We start from the raw sequence: 10,622 nt of genomic DNA on the forward strand, positions 1-10,622 counted from the left end.
TTTAACGTAGCAAAGGTATCGCGAGTATTTACGGGTTCGCTTCATCTGAAATTAAAATAGGCTTAGGCAGCTTGTATTAAACAGGGCAGCTTTAGGCGTTTAAAAAACATGTTGAATGATATTTGACCCTGTAAACGTTAGGTGTGTGTCCGAAACCAAAAATCCAGTAGAATGATGCAACAAAGCTGATATGCAGAAGAATAAAAGTACTCAAGATTGGCATTAAGAAGCGTATTCCAGTATTGAAAGTGTAGAAATGTTTGTTAATTTTGCGACTAGCGTGGGTGATTGACACGTCCATTGATTTATGTATTCCTTTTTAATTGTCTGCTAATTTGCCGTAGAAGTTTAAAAATAATATTAAAAATAATACAATGTCAATAGAAATGTTTTGCTTTTCAGTGGTAAGCACCTTTTGAGTTAAACAAATTTTACACTTCATTTGCCATGGCTAAATGTTCTACACAGGACACTACTGCAAGCATTCCTGGAATGAGAAAAAAATTCCAGTTTTCAGCAAAACTGCCCGACAAACGAGACTATTATGCAAAGGGGGTTTTGATATATTATTCTCTTAAAAAAAGTTTTGCTGCCGGTTACATGTGGCGAGTAAATCTTCAAAAAACATATAGCGTCAACGTAAGTGGATCAGTGGAAAAATACAAAATTTCAAACGGGCGAGGAGAACCGGTAGAGTTTTATAAAGATGAAGCAAAGGAAGCTATTTCTAAAACATTTACGAACTGCACAAAAGTAGAAATAACAACGACATTGAAGGATGTGCCTAAAAAAGTTTATTGGGATCAATTTGCCATTACCTTTCATTTTGCTGGCGATACACTACCATCTACTGATGAAAGTACTGATGAAAGCAGGTTTATCATAAACGTCCCTGGAGAATCTCCGAGAAAAATTCGAACAGGCCCATTAAACAGCGACAGAGGATGTGTTTATGGTTTTGTCGAATTTACAAATGATGTAGCCTTGCTCGACGTTGTGCAGCAGCTAGGCGACAAACAAGGTCGAGAAAATGTAGTGTACGTGGCCAAGTGTTTAAACAAGATAAAATGGCTACAATTTACAGGAATAGAAACAGGCACTTAAAAACACCAATGAAAAATTATAGTTTAATAGTCTTGGAAATTGTCTGATTAAAAACTTTAAAGTTGTTTATTTAGTTACTGTAGCACGTAAATTAAATAAATAAGATATGATAATCCAAGCATTTAAAAATATAGCATAAATAAAGTTATCTACTGTACTGTATTTCGCTGTAATGTAGCTTTGTGATTTTTTTTTTGAGAAATGATTTACTCCATCGTAGCATACAATGATTTTGCCGTGCACGTTGGAAAGGCAATTTGTAGTTTGCTGCAGTGCAATGTTTTATCAATAAAAATGTGTGTGACACGTCTTTACAGATTGAAAACAAAACGGTCTACAAAATTGAAGAGTTTCCATGTAACGGAAGTTGTGCAACATTACAACAAACGCATTGCAAACTTAATTTACCAGCAGGTAGACAATCTGCACCGTTGTTAACTGTCGCAAACTTACTTTGTGATCATTTTGGTCGCGCAAACCTTAGGTGTGTGTTAGAATGTACGAACAAAGGAGCTTGGTGCAAATATGTTGGCATAAATACTAAATTTAAAGTAGTGTGATTGCAATGTAGATGTGTCTTATGAAGAAAGCATAAAAAACGGAATACTTGTTTGGATTCTTTTTTCGTATGTTCATGATTGCTTTTTACACATGTAGTTAAAATACAATTGCAAATGTTTTGAAATAAAGGCCTAAAGGTCTTTATTTAGGCAAAGAGAAGATTGGCTCGTAATTTCTGCCGACATTATCACAAGCGCTCTGTATGAACAAGTTGAGTAACAAAGGCCAATTGCCATTGTAACATGCGAATGAATTTTTGTGCGAAATTTGTGCTTCGTTTTCCGCTTCAAAAATCTAAACATCTTAATAAGCAAACCGGATACCTTATTAATCTTTTCATCTAAACCCCGTATAAATGCCTTTATTTGCACTTATTATTTCCTAAAACCCGATTCAAATTGTATTCACAGTTTTCTTGATCTGTATAATTGTGTTACCCATATACCGTTAAGTTATGTTGGGTGTCACCCGAGCTTGATTCGGAGAAACTTCTATCAAGTTGTTGTTGGAAAGATCTGAAGCACTTTGACCCACACAAGGTGCTAATCCTGTATGTTCAAATACTGGAAGCATTTCGAAGTTAAACAACTTTATAAACAATACCATAAAGCTTTACCCTCAACCCTTTTCATTATGCCAGCGAATAAAAGTTTAAGTTTTTCGTACAACTTTCGTTTGCCTTTCGTAAGTGTGCGTGTGAATTAATAAATGTGTTTTGATGAATCATTTGAGGTATAATAAACTGCAGTATAATGAAATTCCACCGCGAGACGGATCTAAAGATTCGTTTGGCAACACGTACAGTGTGACAAATTTGTGTTCATGATAATTTACCTCACTTTTATCACTGTACAGTCATTTAAGTTGCTATTTAAATCACATAAGGGAAGCTGTAATTTCCTGTAACTCGATTTTACTGCGAATGATGAATCATTAGTCTACTTAGTTTAACTTTGCGTGGTTAAACATGGTATAAACGTAAAGACAAGCGAAGACACAGAGGAAGAATCAGTTCAATGTGTGTATGGTGTTGTTCAAGTATTTTCCCATGCACCTTTTTTGTTGTTAACTGTGGTAAATATGCTGGGTGATCATTTTGGTCGTGAAAACGTAAGGTATGATGTGTCCGAATACATCAGTCCAGGTGGTTGGAGTACTTATGCTCCTATCTTGTAACTTACGAATGGTAAGTTTGTCACTAATATCTTATGTAGAACATGTACAAATAACTTCATGATTATTTTGTATTTTGATGTGTTTATTGGCTATTAGCTAACTGAAAATTAGCAATATTATCCCACTTTTGTGTAATAAAGAATTACAAATATGCTTATATTGTTAAATACAAGTTTATGATTAAATTCTGATTTATCCTTGTTGATTTGTTCCTTATCTTTATAATAAAATAAATTCGCCGACCTCAAGCGTTTACATTTGTTGACACATTGGTTACACCAAGCACTACTCAAGTAGACAAAAAAGACAAAGCAAACTTGAAACAGAGAAAAACATTAATTTCCAAATTGTTTTGAAAGTAAGAAACAGTAACATCATTAAGAAATATTTCGTAATGGTTCGTAGTCGTGATAACTATTAAAGCCACTGTTTAAACTGTCCAGAGCAGTTACATAACACCAATAACTCGTAGGTGGTGATGGTAACACCAGATGAATCCCCAGCCGGTTCGCGCTGGGTGAAACTCGGGTTTCGCTATGATGACGTATGTTGTTCCTTTATGCCAGGCTTCGGTGCGGCGTAAAACAATCGCCCAAATGGATTTTGCCGTTCACAAAAAGCACCGTGTGCTATACGTCCGATATCTTGTAACAACATGCCATTTATAAGACCTTAAAATATAAAACATTTTGCACTAGCCGTCCCACATTTGTTCAAGCAAACTATATAGTTTTGCAAAGACTTGTAGGGCGTTGCCCGGATTTTCGTCTCAGAACGGATATACCAAACTTGTTCGTGCTTTCGGGCAGTATTGTCACATAGAAAGTAAACAACATTGCTCCTTTTTGGCTAAGATCGTAAAACATTTTGGGCGTAATAGAGTGCACATAGTCCTTGTTAAAATCAGAAAATGACTCTTTGCTTGTAGGTGTGGTAAGGTATGCCTACGCTTTGTAGGTCCTCTGGTTTTTAAATAGAATTTTTAGGTTAAAGCACTTCATTCCCAACTAACCAATGTATTAAATCTTATTCTGAATAACAAAGCGAAGTTTAATTTTAATTAAGAGCATTGTTCTCATTCCTTTTCATCTGCTTAGTTGTCAGACAAAATATTACTTGTTCAAGCTATTATTGACATTCTGTATTCAACATACAGGTATAGTAAAAAGGCGCTTGGATTCGCCGTCATGATCAATGGCACATGGCAACGCAATCTTGAGACTGTTGGTTATAACATCAGGTCAGCTCTTGTAATACTTTCTCGTACCATTGGCGACGGTCGCAATGACGCTTAGTTCTTTGTGGTTGGGTAACTACTTTATCTGATGTTGGGAACGTAGAGATGTTCCATTCTAAGGTTGCTTTATTTCAGAAGTGATAAAATATATCATGTAGCAGTGGACTTAAACATTTTTGTAGAAACCGCTAAGCACGGTATGTCAACGCTACTTTTTTCAGTACCAATATATCATATAAGGATTACCCGTTTTCAGAGCCAATATATCATATAGGGAATGTTTGAGAGAGTTTTTTTTTAGTTTGTTAAATAAATATCAAATGGGAATCAGACTTACTTTTGCATAGCTGAATACGTCAGGCAGGCGATTCTAGTTATAAAAATCCCGGCCAACCAAGCTTTAACCTGGACCAGGTTTGGACTTTTGTTTGAAACAAAACGGCTTGATTGACTTCACTCTAGGTCTCATTGGTGTCGTAATTTCACTTTGGTTAACTTAAACAAAACTATACAAGCAAATGTTTTGGCGACATCTACACTTGAATTAATAATCACTGAAGTTTCGTTGTCACTTTCCTGTTTCGATGGTACACAACAGCGTATTTCAAACACCTTTTTATCTTCAGTAAATATTTGCTACTTTAGTTCGAAAAACTTTGTAGGTTACCCTGACTTTGATTTATCATGTCGAATTCTAAACAAATATTTCGAAGCAGCCCTGGTATGTACAAATTGTTTCAGTTTTCCGCTGAATTGCAATCGAAAAAAGACTATTACAAAAAGGGTCTGTTGATATATTATTCTCTTGGAAAAAGTTTTGCTGATGGATACTTGTGGCGAGTACAGCTTAATCCCACCTATAGCGTCAAAGTAAATGGGACAATGGAAAAAATCAAAATTTAGAACGGGCGACGAGAATCGGTAAAGATCGGTGAAAAAGAAGCAGAGGAAGCTATTTCTAAAACATTTACAGGCTGCAAAGATGTAAAAATAACAACTGCAGTAAAACCTTCACCGGTGGAGGTAAAGGCAAAACAATTTGCCTTTCGGTTCGACGGTGATTCAATGCCAGCAACCGTTGCTAACAGCTTTCTTGTCAACGGCTTTGAAGTTGACACTAAAACAGGACCATTCAATCGCGACAAAGAATGTGTTTACGGTTTCGCAGAATCCAAAACTGATTTTGCCTTGCTGGACATGGCGCTTCAGCTAGGAAAGGAATATGGTTGCCAAAATGTGGTGTATGTGGCCAACTGTTTGATGAAAAAAGAATGGCTTAAACATGCAGAAATAGAAATTCCGAAACCAAATATGCATACCCAACTTCAATGAAGCACTGTAGTTTGTAAAGTAGCCTCCTTAGGAAAGTGTAACCTTGTTTATGTTCTAGATGTTGTTATTGCAGCATGGAAAAACATCAATATAAGCACAAAAATCGAAAAAATAGTAGGATGTAGTTCAAACTTGTCAAAATCAACAGGATTGTACAATTTTGAAATGTGTCACTTTTCTCATTGTTGTTTTTTGGTTTGGGAAAAAATGTTTTTCTCCACTAAGGAATATTACACGTTAAGAAAACGAATTTTGATTTGCTGTATTGTTTTTCAATAAATGTTAGATAAAACAGTTTTGAATTTATAAAGCAGTAAACTATTTGTATCTAAGTTTAGATAAACGTACTTTTCGGTTTATTGAGCGAAATAAAACACACATAAACAGTAACGAAATAAAATGAAAACCACAAAGCAAGTACCGCAAAGGGTATGAGCATAAAATAGAGAAAGTGAAAGTCAAGGCCTTTTCTCGCCGCCGAATGGCGGAAGTGCATGGGCCCTGAAAGAAACAAGGTAAAGTGATCTGTTACAAAAAATGCATTAAATATATAATCTAAGTTGAGATAAACCTAAATTCATAAATAAGGTCAGCCCGGAAATATTCGTGCCGACCAGCGATAACGGTATACTCTTATATAACCCCTACGGTTACAATAGTTGAATGTCGCCTATGTTCTGTGATAAACTTTATTTGTGCAAGCTATGACAAATAGGAAGAAACTAGTCTTCTTTTGTTGTGAGAGAAAATTAATTAGTCGTCACCTTGATATTGCGCCAAATACATTCCATTGAGTAAAACGCTTTGTTGTCTCAATTGTTGACTCAAAGTTACTTCATACAATTCTGTACGGCAAACAATACCCTGATGTTTTCTATTAATCAGGGTCAGCGCTTGGTTTGCTTTGAACTTGCCGACAGCGTAGGGTAGGCGGATTTTTCTTCCAAAGCTGATTAACATTCCAGATTTTTGCAGGTGTAGTCGGAACAACGTCATTGACGCGATCAAATAGCCCCGCCACCGCACGTGTCCAGTGTAAAACGCCAGTCTAGTTTTAAATGCACCGTTGGGAGGTGTTAATTTAATCTTCATTTGGTGTTTGAGCAAAAATGTAACATGCGGAATTTCGGCAAAAGAAGATCCGTAACCTCTATTTCAAACAATTGTAGAGTTTACCTTATTGAAGTATTTAACCTTGTACTTGTTGGAAACTAAGTGTTATTACACTTGTTTTCGAAACAGACTTTGTTTTGCCGTTGAAGTAGGTTAGTTGCAACGAGATGAACAAAGTATTGTTGACTCACAATAAGAAAAAGTCGGAGTTAAAAAATGGAAACTTCATTTATTAATTTTTGGCTGGACATTTTACCAATGGATATTCGTGGAAAAATTGTGATGGACCCAACGCAAGATGAAAACACTACTGGGATAGCATAAAAAATCGATGTGAATGGCATTGCAACATCTCAACAACAGCAAATGGTGAAGCAAATGACTGCTCTCTGTATTAAAGTGTTAAACTAGCAGTACTAAATTGGAATATTGTGGCCAGTATATGAGATGAATCGAATATCGGTGAAAGAAATATATTGACGTCCCTAAAGTTTTTGAAAATTATTTCGTGAAAAACCGTTTGCATCGGCTCCCGTATCGATCTTAAAAATAACTGTAAACGTGAAAGCACAAAAATGTAAATAAGTCAATCTTTTGGTGAACTGGTAGTACTTACAGATTTCATGATTTACGTTTGAATGATACCTGCACGTTGTACTTGCTAGTGATTAGCTCCACTGCAATATCGAGCGAAGTGGTTTCTTCCACCACACTTCAAACATAGCCTTCCTCAGGCAGGACACGTTCTGACGTCATGTAGCAACGAGCAGAATCTGCAAACTCCAGGCACTGGAAATTGGTTACCGTTTTGTGCCACATTGCCACTCCATTGCATATAGCTTCATTGTATTTAAATTCAACCGGTTACCTGTAACGACTGTCAAGTTTAAGACGTGGTGCGCGTTTATATAGGACACTTGACATCATAACACATGGATGAAATCTAGCGATAAATACATACATCACTATCTCCTCTGGTGGTGTTTTGAATCGCTACTTGTGTTTATTTTGGGCATAATGCCACATACTGAGATGGAAAAAATAATCATAGCAAGCAACAAACAAGTAAAAACCACGTTGAATATTTAATGTATACCAAAATGAAATAAAAAATGAATGTCAAAACATCTCAACAATTAAATATCATAACATTACAGAGTTGTAAGTCAACCCGACCCGATTCCAAATCATGTTTAAAAAAATTTGCTTCGTTGAAATCAAGACATGTCTTTGGTTTCAATTGTAGGCTATTTATTCTTTTTTCCAGAAATATTATCACGTTCGTTCGATGTCGGGTGGCAAGAAGCACTACCCTTGATTTAGGCAACCCCAATGAAGATGTGTCTAACAAAGTAAGCATAGAAATATATAAATATTTGTGTCGGCTAGTCCCGTCGCTGTGTTTATAATTGCGCGAATTTGAAATATAGTTGCAATAAGGAGAGTACGTTCAAAAATTTATTTAGGCAAGCAAAAAGCGATTGTGCTTGGGCTAAGTTAGCGGTAATAAAGTCTTGTAAGGTGGAAATGATTGCGTGTGCGTTTAATATTACGGTGTCCCCTGACTTAATACCCCTTTCTATTTTGTATTTATAAACACCCGATGCAAACTCTGATTACCTATTTCCTACTATAGTTGTAAAACATTTTATTGTTGCGTTCGTTAGATGTCGTCCGAGTGTTGTGAGAAGCTTCGTTCCTGTTGTTTGTTTGAACAAGTGAAAGTGTTCCGTAGCTAAACACAGTGATAATCAAACAAAGTTACATTCTTTATCCATTACCATCTCGCAATAATAATCCAGAACGTTGACGCGATGTGCGTGAATTGCTTTATTTGGACGCGAGACCATGTGACTATTTCGACCGCTATAGGCTACTACCTTTTAGGCCTCGTGTTGTTTGGACTGATGATTAGAAAACGTGGTTGTGTTAGAACTTTTGAAGTTATACGTTGCCGTTACTGTAATGTCTTGCATTTATATATTTTATTAAACTTGTTTTTAGTTGAGACCCTGTTTGCTGTTACCATGTCACTTTTAGTTTAAGCGATATGTGCAGGGAAACTTGGCATTTACCAGGTATGGGCAGTGATCCGGATATAAATGTGTATGGGGTTGATATAAGAAACTTTAACCGGCAAGTTTACATAGCCAACTCTACTTATCTCGAAATCCCCTGTCAAATTTGGGAACACCAAACTATTTTCGGTCACAAAATGTAAAATAAAACACCAACTATGAATATATTTACGGGAGAACATATGTTACTACCAACGATTCTGAAACGTCCATTCATGTGTGCTATTTTTAAATGTCCACACCACGATTGGACCAATCTATGCTGGTTACGTACCGTAAGATTCGGTGGCAACCTTAACGAAAAAAACGAATTAGGGTGATATTTATTATCGTAAGCCAGTCCCCATGATAGCACTTAGACCACACGTAGGTAATTTATTTTGCTTAAACGTCCCGCCTTAAGTTTGTGGTTTAACCACAAGAAGTCAGGCGCATCACCGACGTATAGTATCGTCAGTGTATTTTGGAAGTCAAGCGCAACAGAACTGTGTGCGGTAAATTCTTTTCTAAAGCCAGTAAGCTTATTTTCTGGTAGGGCAGCCGTTTTCAAATTTATATTTCGTTGCAAATTATTTAGAAACGGAGAAATTATTGCCAAAAGTTTTAGCAAAACATGAACAGTGACATTATAATGGCGTATACCAGCTAAAACCACATGGTCAAAAACGATTTATTTTAAGTTTGAGTTGATATTTTCTCCAGTTTATAGCAGTTACTACATACTTTCTGTTATTTTTTGTCAAAAAACATCATACTAAATTTGCGCGCTGATATGTACATCCCCTTCCCTAGATATCCGACTTTAATAAAAACAACTAAGTTATTAGTTACTAAAGTCACACGAAGCCATGTCATAAAATTTGTATTATTAAAGCGAGACGTCAGTAAGTCAGGTATACGCGCCAGACAAGGTCGAGTGTAGTTAACTTATTACCCATAAAAGCAAATGTTTAAACAGCAACCGCTCGTACACAATACAAAAAGGCGGGAAACGTTATCATACTTAGTAGAGCGATGGGTTGTGTTCGCAAGACAAGGTATATGTCTTCGCTATGATTCAAAACTTAAGATGCCAGTCTGTATTCAGGCCATGTAAGGCTTACTAGATTTTAAGTTGGTTTCAATTTGTTCATTAAAGCAGTAATGGAAAAGTCTAGCACTGGCATTTAAAATGTAAAAGTGCAGCACAAGTTCCATTTTGTTGCCAGTGGTTTTATTTATTCATTTGAACTTACCACCAATATCATTTTACGTTAGCTTTGTAGGCTTGATAATCTTGTATTTACAACTGGGATCAGTCCTGAAGCATTTGTACGCTCGTGTAATTATCGAATTAATACTTGGTTTAGCTAGGGCTACCATATTTCTATCCCATAAAGATTTGTTGAAAAGAACATGAAAAATTACTTTTTGGAGGCCGAATTAATCAAAAAAACAATTGCCCCACCAAAAAACAATCCTTAGAAATTAAACGGTATTAAAATATAATTCGGATAAAGTTTAACGTTTATCACATCACCACACTAAAATAACCTTTTTTTCAAAACAAAATGTAAACTCCATCTGTATACTTTAAAAAATAAGCTGCAGATTATTATTTGGCTGTTTTCAAAGGCATAATTGTCACTCATGTAGTTGGTAAATCAGAAATTCTTTAAAAAAGGAGGACATTCGGGTCAATTAATGGTTTAACTTGAAAATGTAGTTTTGTACAAAAATTGTCAGTTTGTGTGGTTTATGTTTAGGTTTTTTCTTTGTTTTATATTTTATTTTTTTCTACTATGTACATAGTTATGTTTAGGTTTAACATTAGAAAAAAATCGAAAGTTTATTATAAAGCAACTATTTAAAACATGGCTTCATCTCAACTCGCGACCAAAACTTCCATTTGTGACTCAGAAGATTTCCAATTTTCGATCACCATGAACCGGCCAAGGCCGGAACTCAAAGATGGTAATGTGATCTACTACTCATTTGATAACAGTTTTGCGAATGGATACTTGTGGAAAATATATGCGGGA

This window comes from Phallusia mammillata, chromosome 4 (assembly GCF_965637545.1).
Source record: "Phallusia mammillata chromosome 4, kaPhaMamm4.hap1.1, whole genome shotgun sequence".
In the NCBI taxonomy this organism is placed as follows: Eukaryota; Metazoa; Chordata; class Ascidiacea; order Phlebobranchia; family Ascidiidae; genus Phallusia; species Phallusia mammillata.